Raw genomic sequence first — 11,256 nt, 5'->3', positions numbered from 1 at the left:
AGTCCTCCATGTAAAGTTATCTGTAGTCCACAAGATGGTCACATATTTCGGCAGGTCACCAGTTTCACAGTAGCACCGCCATGCTGGAGTGACAGAGCGTGAGTGAGCTTTATGAGTTTAGTACACCCTCAGTGCAGCTATTAAGCAGCAGCAGGCACATACAGCAAGCTATGTCTCTGTAGGCAAGCTTCAGATCCAGACGGTAAGACGACAAGTTATAAGGTTTTATGAACGCAAGGAGAATGTTTGTGGGATCAGGCGTCAGTATTCTGGCTAGGGCAGTGACTATGGCCTCGGCATATAATAGCAGTGGGCCTTCCATTCAGTGTTGATTTCTTTGACTAAGACTATGACGAAAATAGTTCGTCGTCTACCCTTTTCACTGATGGAAACCAAATAAAAACTAAGCTATGGTGTCTTAAACTAAGACTAAATATATTTTTGACAATTTCGTGAACAAATCAAAACTATATAAATAGATTAAAATGTTAAGGAGAGACTAATGGAGAAGAAATCCAGTATATAGAACTAAAAGACAAGTCATTTTATGTTTGGTAGCGCTCGGGTGTTGCGCTCTGAAAATAGCAGATGTACAAGCACAATTATGTTGCGCTGTGACGCGTTGTGAGCTTGTGGATCGGCTATTTTCAGCATGCAACCAAGTGTAAGATCAGTCATTACGACGCCACCAAAATACGTTTTTGTCGACGAAGTAAACAAAATGAACTGTAGACTTAGGTCACATTCATACCAGAGAGCTTTGCTTTGATTAAAACGAATCCTGCTGCGCATTTTCAGAAAGTGCACTTCGTTTGGCAGGTGTGAAGGCTCATTCGAATCCTAATGCGTATCAAAGAACCGCATTTTACTCCGAGCAAAAACGGGGGTTTCGCTTCGCTTCCAATCACACTTGATTACGATTCGGTGCAGGTGTGAATGCAATCCGCAGTAAATAAAGGAAATGAAGACGGAGAAGGCATATTTTACGCAGCGCAAAGATGTCCCGTTAACGTGGATACTAGACGTGGTCGAATGAGGAGACTGAAGCCCTGATCGAAATGAGGACGAGTAGTCTACATTAATCAATTGCTTAAGAAAACACATAAAAACACTGCAGTGTATTAAGTATTATAGCCCACGGAGTCTGTCTGTCTGTGCCGTAAACATGGAGTGCTGTCACTGTGTGGGGACTGGGGAGCAGGGACTTTCATCTCGATAAACTTGTAAACATTTTGCGCTGCTGTCTGTTATATCAGTGTGCTCAGCGCTGTGCTTCCATGCCCAAAAGTGCGTGGCGTGGCTGCATGTGTATAGTGAGAGAGCGAGTGAGCTGGGGGGGGGGGGGGGTCCAGTCCCAGACGGCACGACACATGCACGTTATGAGTATAATTTTATCACCATAGATTTCACTGTGTTGTAGGCCTAGGTTTATGAATGGAACACATTGATAAAGGTCCCCCCTGCTGCGTTTCCAATTGCTACGGATGACAGTGTGAAGGCAAACCGCAGCAAATTAAATATGCAAGAATCCCAAAATCTCCGCCCATACGCATGCGTCTGTGTGACCGTAGTCGACTGAAATCTAAAACATTTCAGATGACGAATGGCAAAAGGCAAAATAAAAATAAAAAGACTATATGACTAAAAGAACAAACTGCTGCCAAAATCAAGACTGCTTCCATTCTTGGACGGTGAGCGTGGAGCAGCACATTTCATAGTCAGGCAGAATAGTTCTATATGCACACAGAATAACTCTTCCTACTTCATCTATAGGTTCTTTATGCACACAGAATAACTCTTATACTTCCTCTATAGGTTCTTTATGCACACAGACTAACTCTTCCTACTTCATCTATAGGTTCTTTATGCACACAGAATAACTCTTATACTTCCTCTATAGGTTCTTTATGCACACAGAATAACTCTTCCTACTTCATCTATAGGTTCTTTATGCACACAGAATAACTCTTATACTTCCTCTATAGGTTCTTTATGCACACAGAATAACTCTTCCTACTTCATCTATAGGTTCTTTATGCACACAGACTAACTCTTATACTTCCTCTATAGGTTCTTTATGCACACAGAATAACTCTTCCTACTTCATCTATAGGTTCTTTATGCACACAGAATAACTCTTCCTACTTCATCTATAGGTTCTTTATGCACACAGAATAACTCTTATACTTCCTCTATAGGTTCTTTATGCACACAGAATAACTCTTATACTTCCTCTATAGGTTCTTTATGCACACAGAATAACTCTTATACTTCCTCTATAGGTTCTTTATGCACACAGAATAACTCTTATACTTCCTCTATAGGTTCTTTATGCACACAGAATAACTCTTATACTTCCTCTATAGGTTCTTTATGCACACAGAATAACTCTTCCTACTTCCTCTATAGGTTCTTTATGCACACAGAATAACTCTTCCTACTTCATCTATAGGTTCTATATGCACACAGACTAACTCTTCCTACTTCTTTATGCACACAGAATAACTCTTCCTACTTCATCTATAGGTTCTATATGCACACAGAATAACTCTTCCTACTTCCTATATAGGTTCTTTATGCACACAGAATAACTCTTATACTTCCTCTATAGGTTCTTTATGCACACAGACTAACTCTTCCTACTTCCTATATAGGTTCTATATGCACACAGAATAACTCTTCCTACTTCATCTATAGGTTCTATATGCACACAGAATAACTCTTCCTACTTCCTATATAGGTTCTTTATGCACACAGAATAACTCTTCCTACTTCATCTATAGGTTCTATATGCACACAGAATAACTCTTCCTACTTCCGGGCCCCTTCTCTACTTCCTTCACAGGTGTTACTGATGCTCTCAACTCTTCATTCTCTCACAGAGGAAATGTTAATTTAAAAATTATTTTCGAATAAATTACTTTGCTAAATTGTACTAAATGAAGTGGGCAAACTGGGCATCACTTTTTAATTAGATGGGTAATAAATCACCTCTCTCTCTCTCTCTCAACTCAAAGGAGCTTTATTGGCATGAGAAAATGTTTACTTTGCCAAAGCAAAAGTGGAACAAAACAATGCAACAGTACAATATCCCCCCCTCCCCGCCCCCTCTCTCTCTCTCTCCTTCATTGTCTGTCTGTCTGTTGGTCTGTCTGTCACCATAGCCAAATTTCAGATGTGCTGATTGCCAAACAGGATTGGATTAGTTTCACAACGTTGCCAAAACACAACAAACCGTCAGTGGATCAGCAATACAAACAGTCAATTAAATTGCTCTCATTGTTGGCAGTAAACAATAAACCGCAGAAATCATAAATGACTCACAAAATGTTTATTATGGCCCGTATACGGTTTGGTCTGTTTGCAATGCTTTTTTTGTTTGGAAGCCTTTCTTTTTGTTTGGTTTCCTGACTTTCTCTATCTCTGTCATGTTGCATGCAACAGCGGTTGAACCAGACCTGATGGGAAGTGAAAATGCAAACCAGACTATCTAGTCAAATCATTTGACACCCCGTGGTTGGACATTATTAGAGATAGAGAAGCTCTTTCCAGTGCTGTGAGCAGTGTGCTCTCATTGGCTGTAATACAGGCCTTATCGGGGCGCAGTCGCAACCCAGTTCATACTGTATAATATCCAGTCGGCGACAGAGTCAAATATCAAACGTGCTAGATATTCAGCCCCCACCCCAAATAATCCTGTTTGAACTGCGGAGCGGGACCGATCCCGACGGCCTCCACTCCATGTCACCCCCCCATCTCTCTCCCCATGTCCTAGCTGTCTATCCCTCCATAAAAATATAAAATAAAGGCGAAAGCCACAAGAAATACCTTAAAAAAAGAGCTTGCAGTATAGTGTTATACCTGCAGCGTTATTCACAGCAGAGGGCAAGTCATTAGACATACTAGTAAAATGTCACTATTTTTTGCATGCCATATAAAAGAAATATTCAAGATTTCTTTGAGTGGTGCAACCACTCCCTTACGGAGTTATGTGTGTGGGTGGGTGGGTGCGTCTGAGCACGAAAACAGCATGGTTGTTTTTCACCACCTGTCCGCAACCTAATGGCTCCTACACACTGTAGGAGTTTTAAAGCTGTCGGCGAGTCATCAGATCGTTGTGCATTTCACACTGCAGCAGTCTTTTTTTTTAATCGGCTGTCATTATATCTTTGTGGCTTTCACACTAAACGATTGATCGCCGACCAGGGATTACACACTGCAAGAGTTCACCAAGATGCGATCCAGATCCGATACATATAGGCTACAATGCTACATCATTTGTTTTTTATTCCAATTAATTTTGACAAGCACGTGCAGGATGCCGTGATGCAAGAACGAGACCCACACAGGGCGCATCTCTCTCTCTCTCTCTCTCTCTCTCTCTCTCTCTCTCTCTCTCTCTCTCTCTGCGCGCACACACACACACACACACACACACACACACACACACACACACACACACACACACACACTCCGATGCGGTTTTATCAACATTATTCAAGTGAAATGCGTAACGGCAATAGGCCTATTGGGCTAATATAGGCTACCAATATGTACGACATAGGGATTTACCGACAGAATGAAGGTTATTATATCTTATCATCTGATCTCATCTATCGATACAGTCGACAGACAGACAGATAGACAGCAGTGCTGTGAGCAGTGTGCTCTCATTGGCTGTAATACAGGCCTTATCGGGGCGCAGTCGCAACCCAGTTCATACTGTATAATATCCAGTCGGCGACAGAGTCAAATATCAAACGTGCTAGATATTCAGAAATGGTCGGGGAGGCGTCGGCGAGCGCTTTTATAGGCGCTGGATCTTCTCGCAGGTCCTTTCGCACACAGCGAGCAAAACCTCGCCGATCAAAGCCCGATCTTACGTCAGATCGGGGGTTTTGTCGGCGAGTGCCAAAAATGCTCTATGAGCTCGGGCTTGTGAGCTCACACACACACACACACACACACACACACCACACACACAATATAATGTGTCCTTATCTGCAGTGCACAATCCATTCTCACTGATTGCGTGTTTATTATCATCACCCACAGTGTTTTGTCTGTTGATGCACTTTCATTTCTCTGTCTGTTGTTCTGACTTTGTCTTTCTTGTCTTTTTCTGCTGTTGTTTCCATTCTTCTGCAGGGCGTCTCTTCTGACCATCCGGTTCATACTGTCCTCCTCATACATCCGCTACAGGAAGTTAGAGAGAGAGAGACACAGAGAGAGAGAGATATATATACAGTATATACATGGATATATATATATATATATAAATATATATATATATATATATATATATATATATATATATATATATATATATATATATATTAGAGAGAGAGAGAGAGAGACAGACAGACAGACAGACACAGAGAGAGAGAGAGAGAGACACAGAGAGAGAGAGACATAATATATAACCGCTTGAACTCTCTTGCCCCTAATCTGGGCCAAACATCCGGTGAAAATGACAGACCTATAAAGATCACGATGCATCACAACACCACGGCTTGGGTGAATCTTGGGTGTAAAGATTAACATGCTTCTCCATGGTTGTGGCTTTTGGTGCCCAAACTCCCCAATGATAGTTAGACATGAAACAAAGCAGCTGGTAGATCATTACGGCTTCTGTCTGGAGTCTATGGTGGTGTGTCTTCTGTCTGGAGGTGGTGTATCTTCTGTCTGGAGGTGGTGTATCTTCTGTCTGGAGGTGGTGTATATTCTGTCTGGAGGTGGTGTATCTTCTGTCTGGAGGTGGTGTATCTTCTGTCTGGAGGTGGTGTATCTTCTGTCTGGAGGTGGTGTATCTTCTGTCTGGAGGTGGTGTGTCTTCTGTCTGGAGGTGGTGTATCTTGTCTGGAGGTGGTGTATCTTCTGTCTGGAGGTGGTGTATCTTCTGTCTGGAGGTGGTGTATCTTCTGTCTGGAGGTGGTGTATCTTCTGTCTGGAGGTGGTGTGTCTTCTGTCTGGAGACAGGTGGTGTATCTTCTGTCTGGAGGTGGTGTATATTCTGTCTGGAGGTGGTGTATCTTCTGTCTGGAGGTGGTGTATATTCTGTCTGGAGATGGTGTATCTTCTGTCTGGAGGTGGTGTGTCTTCTGTCTGGTGGTGTATCTTCTGTCTGGAGGTGGTGTATCTTCTGTCTGGAGGTGGTGTATCTTCTGTCTGGAGGTGGTGTATCTTCTGTCTGGAGGTGGTGTGTCTTCTGTCTGGAGGTGGTGTATCTTCTGTCTGGAGGTGGTGTGTCTTCCGTCTGGAGGTGGTGTATCTTCTGTCTGGAGGTGGTGTATCTTCTGTCTGGAGGTGGTGTATCTTCTGTCTGGAGGTGGTGTATCTTCTGTCTGGAGGTGGTGTGTCTTCTGTCTGGAGGTGGTGTGTCTGTCTGGAGGTGGTGTATCTTCTGGAGTCTTTCTGTTGCTGGGAGGTGAGACAGGATGCATGGCAACGACTCCAGCGAGGCTGCGTTGTTGTGCATGGTTTCTCAAGGTGGGGTGCATGGCGGACCCATCGGAGAGGCTTGAAGCCCAAACCACACCAATGAGTCAAGACACGACAAACCGGTTTTAGCGCTCATCGGTTCAATCAGATGGTCGCTTGCAACTATACATGCGTCCACATGCGTCCACTCGCCACCGTCTGGTTGCAAGGAGCTGCATGGCGACCCGTAGGTGTGGTTTGGTACATGCTACATGATTGATAGTTTATAGGAACCAAATGGAACTTTACGGGTCCGTGACTCGGGAGGAGTGTACAATTGGAACCCAATGGACTCGCATGCATGCAGGGATCCATTTGAGTTATGGGGGTCCTGTGTGTGCTCCAATATACCAAACTGGGGGGTCCTTGACATTGAAAAGGGTTTGAGAACCAGTGTCTCTGGCCTGTCCATGACCTCGTTCGAACTTAACCATCAGAATGTACGGGTCAGACCCCGCCCCCCGGGGGTAGGGGGGCTATTGTCGTCGTCTCCCCCCCCCCCCCCCAAACTAGGTCAGACCTGGGAGGCCATCACAATCAATTTGGGGCTGATCGCACACAACAGTAGGGATTGAAGGAGGTCTGTCACGGCCGATCACACTTGTTGATATGATGTGGAGGAACAGCAGCGCCTCACATGCATACACACACAGTCACACGCACACGCACACACACGCACACATCACACACACACACACACACACACACACACACACACACACACACACACACACGCACAGTCGCACACACACGCGCACCATTCAGTCTCCCTTATTGTTCACCAAGTTCAGCTTCTCCTGCTCTCGCTTCTCATTTAACAGTCCATCTCTCCCGCGTCTCTCCTGCACCACCACCACCACCACCACCACCTCCTCCTCCTCCTCCTCCTCCTCCTCCTCCTCCACCTCCTCCCTCTCTTTGTGCGATTGTACTTATGGCATATGGAGCCTCATATTACATAAGCGTACACGGGCAGCTGCTCAATACATATACACAAACAGCATGCAAATCAGGGGGGCCCCCCTCCCTCCTCTCTTGTAAAGGAGTCACGATGTCATCATCGCCGCTAACCTCCTGCTTGTTCTACACATGTCGCTTCTGGAACACAACGGCACACATGAACCGACTACACCTCTTTACCCACCATTAACACTCTTCATTCACGTTAGACACAGACATCAATGAACGGCGTAATTGATTACAAATGCACTGGGGTAATGAATCATCGTCTCCGTCTGTGTATATGTCCAGAACTGTTACTTTCCAGGATTCAAATTCAAAAATAGCAAAAGTATAGCAGATCTATAAGCTCCGATCTGCTACTTTTGATACTTTTGTATGACGCCGTATAGTATGATCGTTAATTTACCGAAAAAACACAAAAAAACACAAAAAGTTAAAATATGGAGATTGGAGGTATATTTCTATCTATTGAACATGATTGTCTGTGCCACCTGCAGCTGCCTCTGTGTACAGTTTCATATAGTGTCAGCGTGCTGGGGTTTTAACTCTTTTTGAGTTATCGTTTAGCCTCCAGTCCAGCACCTGCAAAATAATATGTTTTGGGGAGGTATATGTATGGCAACTCCTTTTCACTATTGTGTAATAGGCTAAGGCAGTAGTATAGAGAGAGTGTGATGCCCAATATACGCTCCGTGACGCAATGGCGTTGCATGCCGTAAATAGCAGACTTCAGTTCTAGGGCGTTATGACGCCATTGCGTGACTGAGTAACGATCCGGCATAAAGGAGTACAGTTCATATCAATATTTAATATATAATAATTTGATAACTGCAGGAATCTCCACGTCTCCTGTTGACCGATGACCCGGTCATCAAATAATTAGCTCAGGAATGCGACAAAAACTATACGAAATCTACATGAATTCAAGTTTGCTTGAATGATTGAACATTTTAACAGTATGCTGAATGGGAACATTTCAGACGAAAGCACAACTCAATACAGTTACTGACACCATGATAAAGCATTTACACTTGTTTAGAACAGGGTTCACCATTTTCAATTCATCTGAACATTTAAAGGCGTACTACAAATATGCACTTCTAAAACAAAAAACAGGAAATCATCATAAAGAATGTAAAAAAGGAAAAACATAATACAGTATGTAGTTAATGTAGTAGTCTGTCTGTAGTAGTTTCGAATTGCAGCCATCCGTGTAGGTGCCCTTTTAGAGCGGGTTTTGAAGGAGTCAAGGGATTCACATGGCTTAATGGCTGTTGGTAGGGCGTTCTACATTTTGGCGGCATATAGGAGCGAAATCAATTTAGTCCCTTGTTTGAGCCAAAGTCTTCATGGGGTGTGTAATTGATAGAAAGTAAGTCATTTTTACTATATACTATAAATTAGACGGAATGTTGCTGTTATTCAACAAGACAGTGATGGAAAGCCTCTGCCTCCGTCAGCGTTGTTTCTTGGTATTTTTTGGTCCACTTGCCAGAATGTGAACCCGGGACATTTTGAGTACTCTAAAGATTTATGTTAGAAAATGTCGAGCAGCATTTAAGAAACCAAGCTACAGTCCATACTGTAGACACTATGTCAAGGCTTATCTGATCGATACATCTCGCTGCAAGAGTTTCAGTTGCCGGGGATTTTAACACTCCCAAAGATGGTATTTACTGTAGGGGCCCCTGCAGGTGCCCCCCGGCAGGTCCCTAAATACCCCAGGCCAGGGGCCGCCCGCCTGCAACGCACGCACGCTCTCAGTCCAAACATTGGATTTCTAGTATGGCGGGAGCTCATCAGCGTTGCCAGACTTTGCGAGAGGAATAAGCAAAAGGAACCACAGGTTCCGGGGGGAAGAACAAACCCAAAACAAGTGACTATATCGGTTTAGGTTATACCACATTAAACCTCTATACGTTGCAGGATATTTGACAATAGCAGACCTATAAGACCACAACACATTGCGGTGTGATGCGCTGCGATATTGTGGATCAGCTATTTTCAAAGATCTTGGGGGGGAAAAAAGTGAGATATTTGGAATGTTGCTTGAAACATAATGTATAGATTACAAAGCAGCGGTTGAAGCCTCAATCTGTGAAACAAGATCGTTTCAGACATGAAAATCTTTCACAACCACTTTGGTTTCAACATTTAGGAAGCAGGCACCAAAAAGAAAACACAAAAAAATGCAACCCGCAAACTACCGATATTTACGAGCAACTTCAACAGAAAAAAAAAATACGCCCAAAAAAACGTTGCTTATATAAAACGCGGACATGGCAACACTGGGAGATCATGTGTGTGTGTGTGTGTGTGTGTGTGTGTGTGTGTGTTTGTGTGTGTGTGCGTGTGTCTCTCAGCCCCTGTGCGGTAAGACTGGACTAACTTGTCTCTCACACCTCTGCGCGTCTCGGCTGAGGCTAAAGCTGTAATCATAGACAATTGGCTGCGTTTAGCCAGGCATTGTTCTAAAGGGCCAGGCTAATCCCCCAGTGCAGCCTCCGCCATATGGGTGTGAGACTGATAGGCCTCAGCACAATGCCGCCACCACACCAGAAACCGGATATGAAAATGATTGGGAGGGGGGGGGGGGGGGGCATAGACTTTATTATGTAATGCTCTTATGTCTATAATGATTAAAGGATGCGAGTAGCATTGATGATCAGATATAACGACCATAAAAAAGATAGCGTTTATACATGGAAGAAGAGGGCGGTGTGGATTATTTGATCGTTGCGCGCAGGGCGTATGCATGCACCTATACGGGTGAGTGTGTTAGCCTGTGTGTTTGTGCGTGCCTGCGTGCGTGTGCGCATGCGCACGTGTGTGTCGATTATACACACTGAAAACTTTTTAAAGTGATGGAACTTGCATGAACAAAGAAAATCACCCACTCATGTACACCTGTGTAAACCTGTCGATGTGACAATAAAGTTACATTGAGATTCTTCAAATCCACACAACACGTTCCATCATCTGTGGCTCTGAGACTTTGAACACAGCTGTCTTAATAGAGACCAACGGCCAGCAGCCAAATCCCAGCACCTGCTTCCACCTCTTTTTAATTAATTAGTGTCTTGATATTCCCAATTTTAAAAAAGGTCTCATGTCCTCGATTTGCCCTTAAATCAGCAGTCTGTAGAACTAGCTTTAATCTGCAACGGGATGAGGGCATTACTGTGCTTTAAAGGGATACCCCGCCGTGTTTGTGATGATTCATATAATCGTGTGCCCTGAGTCAGCTGTCTGCTGGAAGCCTTCTGAATTCAAACATAAACAGGAACAGGACCCAACAGTGATGCATGTAATATGTTGTATTGCCGTTTCCTTATACCACATCCATGCAAAAAAAAAGCATAGTAAAAGGCATTGTTCCTACTTTAGACCATAGTAGATGCAAACAAAGCACGTTTGACCCATTTTGACCCGAGATCAGATTCTAAGAATGTCTTCTACATCCTGACAGTTTTCTGAAAAAGCCATGTTTCTATGTCAGTCGTTCTTCGATTTAAAAAGAAATAGCAGACCTACAAGCTCGTATAGCGCGCACTATGAGCTTGTAGATCTGCTATTTTTCAATAGCTAAAGCATAACAAAATGCTAACACCAAAAGGAGTTCCCGCCCAAAATGGGGTTTAATGTTGGTAAGCAGTCTATAAATCATAAATGTCTTATATTCCAACAGTTAACAGGTTTACAATGCTATCATTATCATAGACATAGTCTTATTAACACAACAATGTTAACAATCATTTTAAAAGCACACAAAGGCCTTATTATCTATTATGGTAATGAATCCCTATTACAACT

This window comes from Protomyctophum parallelum, assembly GCF_964188405.1.
Source record: "Protomyctophum parallelum genome assembly, chromosome: 2".
Lineage (NCBI taxonomy): Eukaryota > Metazoa > Chordata > Actinopteri > Myctophiformes > Myctophidae > Protomyctophum > Protomyctophum parallelum.
This window is presented reverse-complemented; position numbering follows the sequence as displayed.